Source organism: Syngnathus acus, chromosome 4 (genome assembly GCF_901709675.1).
Source record: "Syngnathus acus chromosome 4, fSynAcu1.2, whole genome shotgun sequence".
In the NCBI taxonomy this organism is placed as follows: Eukaryota; Metazoa; Chordata; class Actinopteri; order Syngnathiformes; family Syngnathidae; genus Syngnathus; species Syngnathus acus.
In genome coordinates, this window is record NC_051090.1 from 5,501,160 (window position 1) to 5,514,553 (window position 13,394).

General features: G+C 43.8%; 1 long non-coding RNA gene across 1 annotated transcript in view; it reads left to right on the forward strand.

Annotated features, from left to right (window-relative positions):
* Positions 1 to 7,323: 7,323 nt before the first annotated feature.
* LOC119121810 overlaps positions 7,324 to 13,394 on the forward strand; it is a 30,845-nt gene continuing 24,774 nt past the window's right edge. The window contains exons 1-2 of the long non-coding RNA XR_005097764.1: positions 7,324 to 7,579; positions 7,665 to 7,732. This is a non-coding gene — a long non-coding RNA (uncharacterized LOC119121810). The remainder of the gene's footprint in view (positions 7,580 to 7,664; positions 7,733 to 13,394) is intronic.

The following is a 13,394-nucleotide window of genomic DNA, read 5'->3' on the forward strand; positions in this document are numbered from 1 at the left end:
GCCACAAAATTAGGTTCACCTGCAACAAATGACATCCTACACAAGAACTACGACGTCTTTATTTAACAATGTGCTTATTATTAGATCTCGAAATAAGGTCGAGCCTTTAGGAGATTTCCTGCTTGCGTCACGTTGACGCCCTAACCTTTCATTTTTGACAAGCTTTTCAGGTCCCACCAAATTCAAAGCAGGGTGAGTCAGCTTGCATTTAAAACCGCATTTCCAAGATGTTTGCCCAAATGAGTTTTTTCAATCGCCTTTGAAGCTTGAAACACAAACATTAGCAAAGTGAGCCCACTGCCCTTAAGAGTCTCTTTGTCCGCCCTTCGTATCGCTTTGCTTTCTTTTCCTCGTGTCGATTTCCCCGGCTGTCACCCCCCTCCCCCCTCGTGTTTCTTCGCCTTGCACACCTGCTCGGCCGCCAAGCGCCGTTTGCAACAACACGACCCCCACAATCGCACCCCTCCCCTTCAAACCTTGAGCCCAACCCTGAGCATGAAGAACAGACGGGCCCTCTGTTTTCTGATAATCATCACATAGCTCACATGCCTGCTCCACTCCGCCTGGCTCTTTACTGCGCCCCAACTCGCTGCCCCACCTGCCATTTTACCTCAACCAAAACCTCGGCCAGCCCGTTACTCAACTCCATCTGCGCCATCACTCCACACCCGCGCGGCATTCCTTTCGCCTTTCGCCATCAATTGCATCAATCAAGCAAACTTGTCAGAACTCAAAGAACTATGCTGTCCGACTCTACGTATCCCCTCAAGGTATCATCTCTCCGCGTCATTATTCGATCAAGTGGTTCTCAGCCGTCTGCCGATCTGTGTCGCACTTGAGGGACCGAGTGCTCCTGAGGGCCCCTTCCCAGTGTCTATTGTTTCACTGTGTGAAAAGAGAAAAGGGGAGAGGGGAGGGGGGGGTCCCTTGTGCAAAAAAAAAAAATTGTTCATTTATTAATTTGCACTATATCATGTTGCCCAGTTTCATGTTTGACAAAAAAGCGTCCGGCAAATGGGCAGATTAGTTCTCAACACCAGATGTCCAGACCAGACTGGCGAGATTCACTCGGTCCCCCTTCCCACCCACTTCCTGCGGTATCATTATCGGACTCCTTATCTGTTTATCTTCCTCGTCCCGCTGCCTCCTTAGCTCGTGTGTGCTCTGCGGCATTAAGGGCTCGCGTCAGGCAGATGGACAAAGCCTCAAATCAATCCGAGAGATCAATACACCCCAGACAGACTGAGATTTGCCGTCCAGACTGACGGACGGTTGACAGCGGCTCGGATCAGGTCCAGTCTGGGCTCGCCGCTTCCCGCCCCACTCCGGCTTAGTTCCGTCTGGTCTTGTTCAGTGATGACATGTTAGCATTTCATGCTGAAATGTGAAGAAAATATTTAAAGAACATGTTCTGGAATTTTTTAATGTCATGTTTTTGCTCACGGGCTGTCGACGCTTTGCCATTTTTCCAGGTACGACCAGCAGTGGTTGAGCTAGAAGGGGGCTGCGGGGGGCACTGCCTCCCCCCCCTAGAAACCAATGCAGATAATTGACTTCATCATATTTTCCCAGGATTTCTTTTCCACATTTCTGCTCATCACCCAAAAAGAACATGATGAATCTTTATCTTGTTTTGTAGACCCACTGAGTCATTTTAATTCATTTATTTCCTTCCCATTAGAAATATGTTGAATAAAGGAGCCCATCATTTTCCTTCGTTGTTTAGTTACGACTAACGCATCCAGTGTGCTGGAAATTTCTGCAGTTTTCAGCAGAGTGACTACTGAAAATTCAATTTTCCATGATATTCTAATTGCCTAGTTGCGTCTGTGTGTTTTCAGTGAGTACTGTTTGTCCTTGTCTTTGCTCCAGTGAGCTCCATGTGACAACACGGCTGCACTCGCCCAGAACCAGAAAGCATATTTTCCTCCACGTGACGCTGTGTGACAAGAGAAAAGATTGCAGACAAATTGGGGATAATGACGCTAGACACAGAGAGACCCATTAAGTCATCAGACACAAAAAAAAACACACAGGTGAGTGATCTTCTTCGCAGACAAAAGCAGACTGGATGTTTGTTTTACGTCACGTGGCGAGGCCTCACACCGTCTGTGCTCATTTTAGGTCAGGTTGCTGATAGCAGACGGCAACGAGCCTCACCAGTTCCCGCCTGTCTTCCGGCTGTAGCGTCTGTTGTGTTTTTGATGTAGTCCAGGCTCGCAGCCCGGGCCCCCGACTCGGTCTGAGGGGCCCGTGATGAAAACAAGCAGGGAGGAAGGAAGCAGCTCGGCAGCAACAGTCAATCATCACTCAGTCGGCGTGCGTATGTGGTGACTGTCTTACAGGTTTGCTGAGTTTACAATGAAAGGCTTTTATTTATGAATAAATGGTGGCTGTCAAAAAGAAATGCCTCCCCAAACACCTCCAGGAAAAAATATAAGGTATTAACTCTAATTTTTGGGATGTATATAACCATCAATTTTTTATGTATTTTTTTGTGGCAAAATTTTAAAAAAAAACAATTTTTTTGTATGCCCCCAATTAGGATGTTTTGTGTTGATTTTTGTTAGACTTTCCGGAACAGGTTAATCCACAAAATCAAAGTTTTTCCGTACATTTTATTGAGCAGTTTTAGTAGAATGTCTTTAGTTCAAGTCAAGGGCTAATTAATTTAAGATGATATTGTTTTCCCTTATTTTCTTCTAGAAGTATGCTTGGCTGTAGAGCTGAATGATTTCTGGATCAGCATGGAGGTTTTTTTTTTTTCTCCCCTTCTAGTAGCATTCAAATTTCCCCTCGGACTTTACTGGACGCCGAGAGTTTCGTGATGAGGGTTTGGCTGAAAGTTGCCGCGTGAGTCATAAAGCACGGCAGGCTCGTGCATCCTGCCAAGGGAGTCGCTGGCAAGCACGTCACTCTTCCTTGCCGGGACAGGAAGCCAGTGAGGTTAAACAAAGGGAATCCCGCAAACGTTGGCCAGGAAACTCCACAGCGACGTCCCACGCTTCCCGCCACAGAGACTTCTGGTGGCGGCCGCATACTCGGATGGATTCCCACTGGAGGATCTTCAAGCTACAACAGAATTCAACAGTAGATAAAGAAAGTAGAATAACACTCAGAGGACCGCACACCTCCATCAAGGCTGCAAACCAAATTGGAAAAATGTTGGAGCTCCCATTTTTTTAGTTTCCACCTACAGGAGCAACGCTTCTTCTCGCATGTGTCCGACAGACGAAGAGCAAGCCTAGCAGCGGGCATCAGACGGTTGGCTGACACCAAATCAATCACAGGCCTGCTCAAGTGATTTTTATTGGCTCTAAAAAGTCCTTGCCACAGGCCTAACGGGGAACATTCATCTCCACCCACGCAATTCGTCCAGCTCCCAACACGGACGACTTAAAAGAAAATGACAGAGCGTCTAAATAAATGTGTTCTCATCACAGACGTGGGCCAGATCAATGACCTCCTCTTTCTTGTTTTGAAGGAACGAGGACTTTGTTCTCCTGTCCCCCTCCTCACATGAAGATCTCACCTCCGCTAGCAGACCCCAATCCTTTCCTGCCAGCATGCTTTATGAAGGACAAGTTCATAGAGGATCTGGTTCTCATTGACTTCCTAATAAGACATTTTGTCTCCTGCTTAGCGTCTGCTAGCCAGAAGCAAAGCCGCCCCCCCCAAAAGAATCCAATGAATGTGTGTGTATTATTAGTTTTATTTTTGTTTAACAGTGAAGGTAGATACAAAACAGCATATTTTATTCCAAATTTTGTTAGCCATCTGTTTAGAAGTTGTTGACGCGCCCATCGCAAGGTCATCGTTCAACAGCCCGAAAATAAAAGCGAAAACAAATAAAAGCATCTCCTGGCACACATGCCCAGTAAATCTCCCCAGGATGCAATAACAACCTCCCAGGGAGCATGGAACACAAGGACTGTGATCTTTTTTTTTTTTTTTTTTACTGAGGGCACAAATGAAAGACTGGTGGAATAGGGCGGCCAAATCTCAGGCTGCTTTAAATCACCTGGACCAGGCTCGGCCTTTAAATCGCAGGCCAACTCCCTGCTGGCCATGAGGGAGGCGAAGGAGAAATTCGCTGACCAGTAAACAATGTCCGCCGAGCTCCCTGGAGCCACGGGAGGGAAAGGAAACGACACGTCCCCTGGGCCTTAACTTTGACCTTACCGCTGTTCCTTAGATAAAATGTGATCTGTGCGATACATTTGTTTTAAATTTGGTCGCTAATGGCTGCAGTCAGAGTTTAAAATAAAATTAATATTTATGTTGAATTTATATTGTACAATTATATCAATTGCTACATCAGAGTCACCTTCAGCGAGCGAGCAGCTCTTCACGCAAGGCGCCCAGATTATGCAGAGCTGAACATCAACGGCAACAACTGTTCCAACTAAAGTGCATGACTTACTTTTGTGTTTTATTTCACTTTGTGACTAGCTTCCCCCAGGCACTGTAAAAACGAAAAAGAAGAAAAGCGCCAACAGTGCCCGTGCTGCAAGGTTGTTTGAAGCCGAGTCCAGAAAGAAAATATTTTTAGAAGCACTTTTCTCCACTACGGGGTAGGAAAAAAATCTCATTCTAAACCACTGGTAGTCTGAAACATATATTTTTAATCACAACATAGATGTGCATTCTCCAAAAAGAAAGAGGGTGCTATTACCATAATAAAGTTTTTAAAAAACACAAAGATACAAGCATGCATGTGCCCCCCACCCCCTTGCAGGAACAGTTAGCACACTCAAATTAACATCCTCTGTTTCCATGGTACACAAGCTTCGGTCTTACAATTTAAACTCTAGAACGCCCCCCCTCCTCACATTTGACCCCCACATCCATCCCCCACCTGCTCCTAAAACGTCCCTAAATCACAACACAAATATACACGCCATTAAAAAAAAAAAAACATGATGCACAAGCAAGAGCACCTCTGGGCCGAGGATGGCGGCCACAAGTGTCGTAACCTAGCAACCGGGGAGTAGCTGCCGCCAAGGCGCGGGCGGGAGGTGGGGAGGATGGTCGGGTGGTTTCCTCTTGAAAATAAAACCCACTCACTCGTTCTCGTTTATTCCTGCCTTTGTTTGAACGGCTATTTTAAGACCTTTGAGCGTGGCTCTCCCTCACCCGAGGATTCATTTATTTTTAGTCACATGGTTGCTTTTGTGTAGACCGACACTCTCTATCACTGCCGGGCTGCCTGCATCTGCTTTGCACAACAGGAGGATGAGGAGGAAGCGTATGTGTGTGTGTGTGTATGAGGGATGAAAACAGACAGAGGGAGTGTTTTCCATCTGTGTGTTTGGCTCAGTGTATTCCTTTTGTTTGAGGCGGTATTGCCACGCAGCATGTCGACGAATACGTTCATACCTCCCCCCCTCAATCTGGATTGGTTCCTCTTACACAGCACTGTCTTTGTGATGCGTATATTTGTTGCTATAGCGAAGCTACTATGCTCACTTTTTTTTCTTTTTTTTTCCTTTATTAATTTTTTTTTAGTATCATCAATGCCTTTATTATTATTATTATTGCACAATTTCTGTGTCACTATACTATTCATCTGAATTTATGCTAATCACAGTGTTCAGGTGTGCCAAATAAAGTGACGGTGGAGTGCATAGGCATTGAAAATTCCTGAAAGAGAAGTCTGATTGTGTTTGAATCAAAAGCACAAACAGATGAGCGTGAGTATGAATCAATGTTCTCGGCCTCTTCATTTGCATATTCAAAGCTTATGCACGATGTCACAGGTACAATTTATCTGAGTCATAAGATGCTCACCCCCCCGTCCCTCGGATAAAACACCGTCGCCCTCTGCGTCGTGGGCAACGGCAGCAATAAAAAATAAACAAGGAAATCATACAGAGGCGAGATGTGCGAGTCCCTGGCGGCGATGTGAGTTTAACGTCAGTGGCTGGAGAAAGGTCAACGCAAAGGCGCATGGAAATAAATAGGCACGTGTGCTTGGGGAAGAGCGGGGTCCCAATCTATTCCCCTCACGCTCGCCTTTCTCTCCCATTACAGACCTCATCAGCATCAAATCCCCACTCGGAGAGCCAACCCCCTCCCCCTGCATACAGTACAGTATACGTGTCTTCTTTCTCTCACAGTCGCACCTTCACTTGAGGCCTCCTTGCAAGAATGAGGAAATGTGCTCGTCTTTGCGATTATAATGTATTTGTATTCTTCCTGTAAGACTGGTTGTGCTACGAGTGGGCAACCCTAAGCCCCTTATGGGGAAAAGGACCCCCATCCTCGAGCTATCCAGTTTCCATGGAGGTTGTTGTGTCCTGAATTTAAACGACCGTATGCAACATTGAGCGCACACCTCGCATTTAATGAAGTGAAATGTGAAAATGTAAGGCTTTTATCATATGACCTCTTTGTCTATAGAAATAAAATAATTGCAATAAATGAATAATTTTGGTTGTATAGTGGGCTTTTAATAATGACATTTTTGGTGTTTATTTAGATGAATAATGTAAATAAAACAATATATATAATTTTGTAACAATTTAAATAATAAAAATAATAAATAATAAAAATAATTTAAATTCGTATATTATGTATATTCCCGCCTCAATGATCCATTTTGGCTTTCGCTTAATTTTATACTCTATAGTGTCTGTGATTAGCAGCCAGCGATCACTATTTGAACGACAGCTTCTTGGTTCCGGAACACAGCAGACATTTTGGTTACCTTCCGAGCAACTATGACTGCATGCCAGCCGCCTCCACCACTGGACAGTCGCTCCTCACAGATTTGCTAACATGACAGGCTGGCTGGATGATGATAAATGCAGAGGAGGAAAAGCAATTAGAGGATCAGTTAGGTGTTGTGTTCAGGGTAGCCATTAACAGAGGATGTGCACAAACATGCTGGAAAACATACACAAATTCACACACACAATCACACATGCACACACTGCAGTAGGTTTCGATGCTACAACCGATTTTTGTTCATCGTCTGATGCGTAGAGGTCTTGACCTGCACTTATGTGAATGTACAGTTGTCAAATTGAATGGTCCAAACAGTGGCACTTCTTTTTGATTGATTGCTGGATAGATATTTATTCAACAGGCTAAACAGGCATTACACTATTGGACAAGAAAACAAACAAGTGAGAAACAACGCCAACTAAATCTAGGTCCCCAAATGGAGAAAAAAACAGCTTTTCAGTTTTTTTTATTATTCGAGGCCGAAAATCTTTTATTTTGAAAGGTAACAGGATTCTCTACTTCACATCCGTTATGACTGACTTGCTGGTTGCGCGTCGTTAATATTGATTCCAGAAGATAGTGTGGGGCCCATGGTGGTTTTTGGGACATTTGAATGGACATTCATATTCACCCGCCTTGTTATTTTTTTCTAAATACTTTGTGATGTTTCTGGACACGTTATATGCCGTTATATGCAAATAGTACTGTATGGTATCAGTGGCGAATATTTGGGGATTTCAATAAGGCACCTGGGACAACTACGGGGGTCCTCAGTACCCGGAAGTAGTTGACAGTGAGCGGGAGTTTCGCCGGGTCGTGACTGTAACTGCCGCTGTTGTGTGTGTTTCAGGTGAGTAAATCTGTTGAAAAGTTGATCTGAACTTGTAATACTGCTGGTAGTCTGAGCTAATTATTGATTAATGACTGTTGCACAGGTGATTGCGACGCACCGCAAGCCCTGCAATGAACCATTGACGCCTTCAAAGATAATTCGTCAACAAATGTAAGTCTTACTTGTTAGCTAACTGCATTGCTAAGGGTTAAAAGTTATTCAATATTAGTGTAAATGAAGCAAACATATATATTTTTTTACATTCACTTTGTCAGACAAACAAAGTTTGATATCTGTTATAGAAGGTGCAAACACTGACGTTGACATTATGCAACAGCAGTGACGTCATGATGATGCGCCTGAGTATATTTGAAAATAAATGTGCATTTTTTTTTATCTAATTACTGTGCATTATATAAAAACCTATAGCTAATTATTAGGAAATGGTGAATAAGTGAATGATGATGGACTTGTAAACATCCTCATCCATGGCGGCTCCCTAAATATGATACACTACAGTTGCTTCCCAAAATGAAAAAATGTATAATAAGCAATGGTTAGCAAGCTTTTCTCTCCAACAGATTGTACTCCCACAATTACACGGCCCATACAGAATCCATGGCCCTTAATTACAGGTGTTACTTGACCGCCAAACAAAAACATTTTGGACACGCTAGCTTGCCGGTTCACATTTGCCAACTTGTTTTGCTCGCCTCCTGGCTTTGTTTACTCTTGCGGGGACATTTTGTCACAGGCCGAACTACATTCGGACCGGATGGGGATGTTCTTCTACATGATGAATGCGATGTAGTGGAACCGTAGGTGGCGCAGAAAAAGTCTACAAAGTGTGTGTTGCTGTTGCAGGAGTGTGTGTGAGCGAACGCTTGTGTGTATGGGCTAGTGGGGGTGGCAGGCCTATAATCTGCTCCAAACCGCTCGCGGGCAGAGGCGAGGTGGGCGAGACAGCGAAACAGAAAGAGAGCACGAGAAGGAGAGAGCGAGGGCGTGAGGACAAGTGAAGAAGTTGGCAAGGAAGATGGAGAGAAAAACAAACAAACAAGAGTTGTGATTCCGGCTTAAAGATGCACTACAGCCGCTGTCCTCGCTCCCGTCTTCCCGCCCATTGTCACGCTGAGTTCTGTGGGCGCCGTGGCGCCGGCTAATTCCTCTGACATTTACGCCGCTTTCTCAGCCTCCCCAGCCCCCGTTGGGATGACGCAAAGCTGGGTCGGAACCGCTGTCACCACCCACAATGGCCTCAGGTGCATGGGAGATGGCGCACGTTGCCGAGCCAATGACGATGCCCTCAGCAGCACTCGGTGAGCCGAGCCCCCGTATATTGTGTTCTATTATACAGTATGTCTTGAATAAAACAGGGTCAGTGTGGGTGGAGGAATATGAGAAGCCGACAAGGGAAGGAGATGAGGGTGGATGAAGAAGCAGAAAAGTGATAGCGACGCGCTCGAGTTTGAAAGAAAACAACTAAACTGCTTGCAAGAAACTAATCGAAGTAAATATATTGCTTTTACATCTGGAATTACTGCAGCTGTAAAGTTGCCATGACCAATACTTCTTCATTTTATTCCATTTTTTCTTCTACTTTATTTTGTCAGTTGGTGTTTTTGGTGCTTTAGCTATAACTGCTGGCATTAGAATATTTACTGTTGGAGTAATCCAAAAGTAATTAAAAGATGCTCTACTTTAATAATTCGGTTCTTGGATTACATTACTAACTATATCACATTAACTAGTAACTGAATTAAAATGTATCAATGTGATGGAGATATTTTTTTCCGGAATACTTTTCCAATATGGCTCATAACTTGTCTAAGCAACTTTACTTGCTTGCCATCAACTGACATTTATTAATACTTCATAAAATCATCACAATATAAACATAGTCATGCTGTGCCCTTGTGTCAAAGACATTATGAAGGTTTGCCATATGTGAAAAGTCTACAGCTGTAATTTTGCTCCCTGTAATATTGCAGTGCCGTGTCTGGTTATACAGCAGCCCAGGGGGAGCTCATACTTCTCTATCTGACATCTGTGATGTTTTGTCTCTTCTGCCCACCTTGCAAGACACACTGATAGCTACATTGATAATATCTAAGGTGCACGCACGCACATGCATTTTCATGACTACCTTACATAATTCCTTGTTTAAACTGTAACGCACAAAGGGAATCAGTCAGTCTCCAGATGAAACAGTTACTTTGAGTCACAGGCTGATTCCTGCAATCTTTTGCAAATCACTGTGGATTGGGGGGAAAATTGTAAATATGTCTTTGTGGGTTTTAATGCATCAAGTTTAAAAATGCAAATGGTGGATGGGATCGGTTCTTTTGCGATGTCTTTTTGTTGGTCCTTTCTCGGGCTCTGAGAAAGAAGAACACAAAGAAATTCCAATTACCTGCATGTGGTTTTATCGGATTCTGTCGTTCTACTGTACAGCTGGGTACTGTAATATTCTGGAATAAATGCGATGATAGCGCCAAATGGTTTAACGAGGAAGCTTTATGTTGGTGGTTTTCAAAAATACAAAAAAAGGACTGTATAAAAAATCCGTATATGGACATTATGTCCGATACAAGGACGTACAACAAACCAGACCTTAAAGAAGTGAGTATTGAAAGAAAAGTCGTTATAATCGAGCGCCAATTCCCCCCCCCCCCCCCCCCCCCCTACAGCCTTGGGTGCTCACTCAGACAGATCTAAACGATATTGACAGTTGAATAAATTTTCTGCTTGAAATCACGACAGCTCGAGCATGCTTTCCCCTCTTCTCAATGACCCGCTGAAGTGCTAAATAATTACATTACTTTCCAGAGGCTAATTTGACTGAAAGCAATAATTTGGGTCCCTGACCACCATTGTTGTTTTCATACGTTTTATATTGGCGGAATGGAAATGAACCATAGGTTAGTGTGGCTATGCGTTCAGTTAAATTTGTTGCCAGAGGATCATTTGAATGATGTTTCGTGTAATGCGTCAGGCAAAAAAAAAAAAACCTCATTATTTGGTACCTTTCAATTTTCTCTTACTTGACACTGACTGATGAGGTGTCAATAGGCGCCATTACTTCATCTTCAAAGATAATAACAGACACCATGCCCCAATTAGTCGCCGGGTGCATCATCCACTTATAGATGTCTCCCTTTTCCCATCTGGCAGAAAAAAAACCAAGATAATGTAATTATCTCACTTCATAGACCCATTTAATAGGGAACTGCTGAGCTCATTTGAATTGCATCGCTAACCAAAACAGCAGAACCTACAGAGGCACAAAAAAGGCTTTTGCCATATGTTGTTCAGTGCATAGACATTTTCCATCCAGAAAAACACCCAATGTCACCTGAGATTTTAATATTTAGAAAAAGACAGTATATGAAACTAATATTGTCTTATCCACGCTATCGATTTAGTCATGCTTTCTCATTTCCACGTATCCGTCATATACTGCGCATCTTTTATTCAAAAGCATATTGCGGATATTTGTGTCATATTAAAAACCGTAATAAATAAACCTGGTCTTACTATGGTGCCATTCAATAAACGCATTCCAGTTTATGCTTTCAAGTGCAAAATAAATACAGCACATCATTCCGTCATCATTAAGCATGACTTTTATGTCAGCATAATGACAACGCACTTCTAAACAACTGCAGCTCATGAGTATTATCTCCAAAGTGTAATTTATGACTTCTTTAGATCTTTTACGTTTCTGTCATGACATTGGAATAACAGGATTAAGGTGATATTATCATGCCCGGGGATATTGCTTTTTTATTACTGCTATGACCTTTCCGTGTGTGCAGGCAGCAGTATTAGAATGGAAGTGAGTTTTCTGTTTTACTCACTGTTGGGCTTGTGTTGCATATTTTAAACCGAGGCTCCTCAATTAAAAAGTTGAAGTATTCCAATCCAGGAAAATATCGGCAAACTAACCCTTCAGCAAGACTCCATTTGACTTCCGTGCCCTGACAACTTCCCATTAGAAAATGTGTTTACACAATCAGGCCTTATGTCGCATGAAACCAAAATAACTATTGCCGGGTTCTTTTGGCGTGTTATCGTATCTTCTGGGAAGAGTTGTGGGATAAACAAAAAATCTGTGGTTGCGGGGTTTGAGTCGTGTTAAAGGTTCCTTTTATTGAAAAGGCCAAAGCAGCAAATTAAGAGCTCACGCTGCCTTCCAGGCAGTTGGTGTGACACAAATGCTATGAATAGTAAAACCAGTCACTAGTTTTTCACTCTCCAAACAATTCAACACTATTCTTCAGCCAGTCACCTGTTCTCTCAAAGTCATTGACCCCGGCCCCTCGCCCCTGCAGTATTACTAAATATTTCTGTCTCCCCTGGCAGCTGTGTCAACACCCACAGGCCCCCGGGCCTTAAACAAACATCCGTCTACCTATTGTACACCGATGCCACTCCCGTCGCTCCAGCGAAGGCTCCGATGACAACTCTATAAAAATGTTGGCAGTCGGTCCCTTGAGCGCCATTGATTTTTTTTTTGCACCAATCAATTCGGAGCAGATTGCAATGCGTGGCAGGCGACACTTCAGCATTAATTGTTGCCGGGCAGACTTGGCCAGAAGGGAAGGGCAGGCCCAGGCACGTGCTCTTTCGGAGGTCACGGTCATTTTGCAACCCGATTTGGCGGCTCATTAACTGGTTCTGCGTAAACGCTACAAAACAGGGATTTCCTCTGGTTTATATTCCGGGCAAACGTTGGTGAACTTTTGGAAAGCGCAAACTTGCAGAAAGTCAAAGTAAACCTTTTGGTCATTTTTCTAGCCATGAGGCTTCCATTGCTAAAATAATTGCTATTGCAGACTCTTTCCAGAGCCGTATATATAAGCTCGGAGAACTTGCGTGAATGTTATTCTAGCTGTCAGGCTTTGTTTATCTTTCATTTCAAAATTTTCCTCTCTCTCATTCCTTAGTTTTGTGTGTTTTCCCTTCACCCCGGCTGTTGTTTTGTGTCATAACAAAGTGAGTTATGTCCCCCGTTAGTCCAATAGTTTTTCTCTCATCCTTTCCTCTTATGCTTGATTTGGTTGTTTATGTTCCACTCCATTATTCACCCGGCCTTCTTATTCGCGAGGCCAGCTATTTTGCTCAGCGTGACGTGGGTCCGCTCAAGGAAGTGCGCTAGGACACGTGCGCCGCTCGCGTGACGTCAGAGGCATATGCAGCCGATCCAGTTAAGGGGGGAAATTGTGACGTGCATGAGAGGCGTCTTGACACATTTCGCTTGCCTTCACATTGCTGTATAGAGATTGGACAACAGGGGAGTGTTGTGTTGACAGCGAGACGGCTGCCTTTGACGTGCTAGTGAGCGGTAACACAACTAGCAATCTGCCTGCCTCAGCTGAGCCGGTAAATCCTCCAAATTTCAATTCAAATATTAAAAAAATAAAATATAAATTTCCCAAATTTCCAGAAGCATGAGCAGCGTTGAGGTCTACTTGGACAGTTGCCGCATAATTCAACAAAAGTGGAAGAGGCAGAGAAGGTCCCCAACACAAAAAGAGTCATTGTTGACAATTGGCTGGCGATTCAAGTAGCTGAGAGAAAGTCGTCAAGAATGCTCTTTAGGGATAAAGCGTGTGTTGAAAATGCACCAGAGCAGATAGCAAGGAAAAGAGCGTCGCTAAAGAGCGCACGCTGCCCTTTGTGAGGGGTTCAAAAGAGAAGGAAGTGCTGACCGCATCGACCACAGGCCTTTAACTCACGGCGCCAGCACTTTCCTTCACACCTGACCTTCCTTTTAGGTCAGTTGTCAACGGATGTCTGGGGTGCTTTTTGATGGAAAAAAATAAAGAGA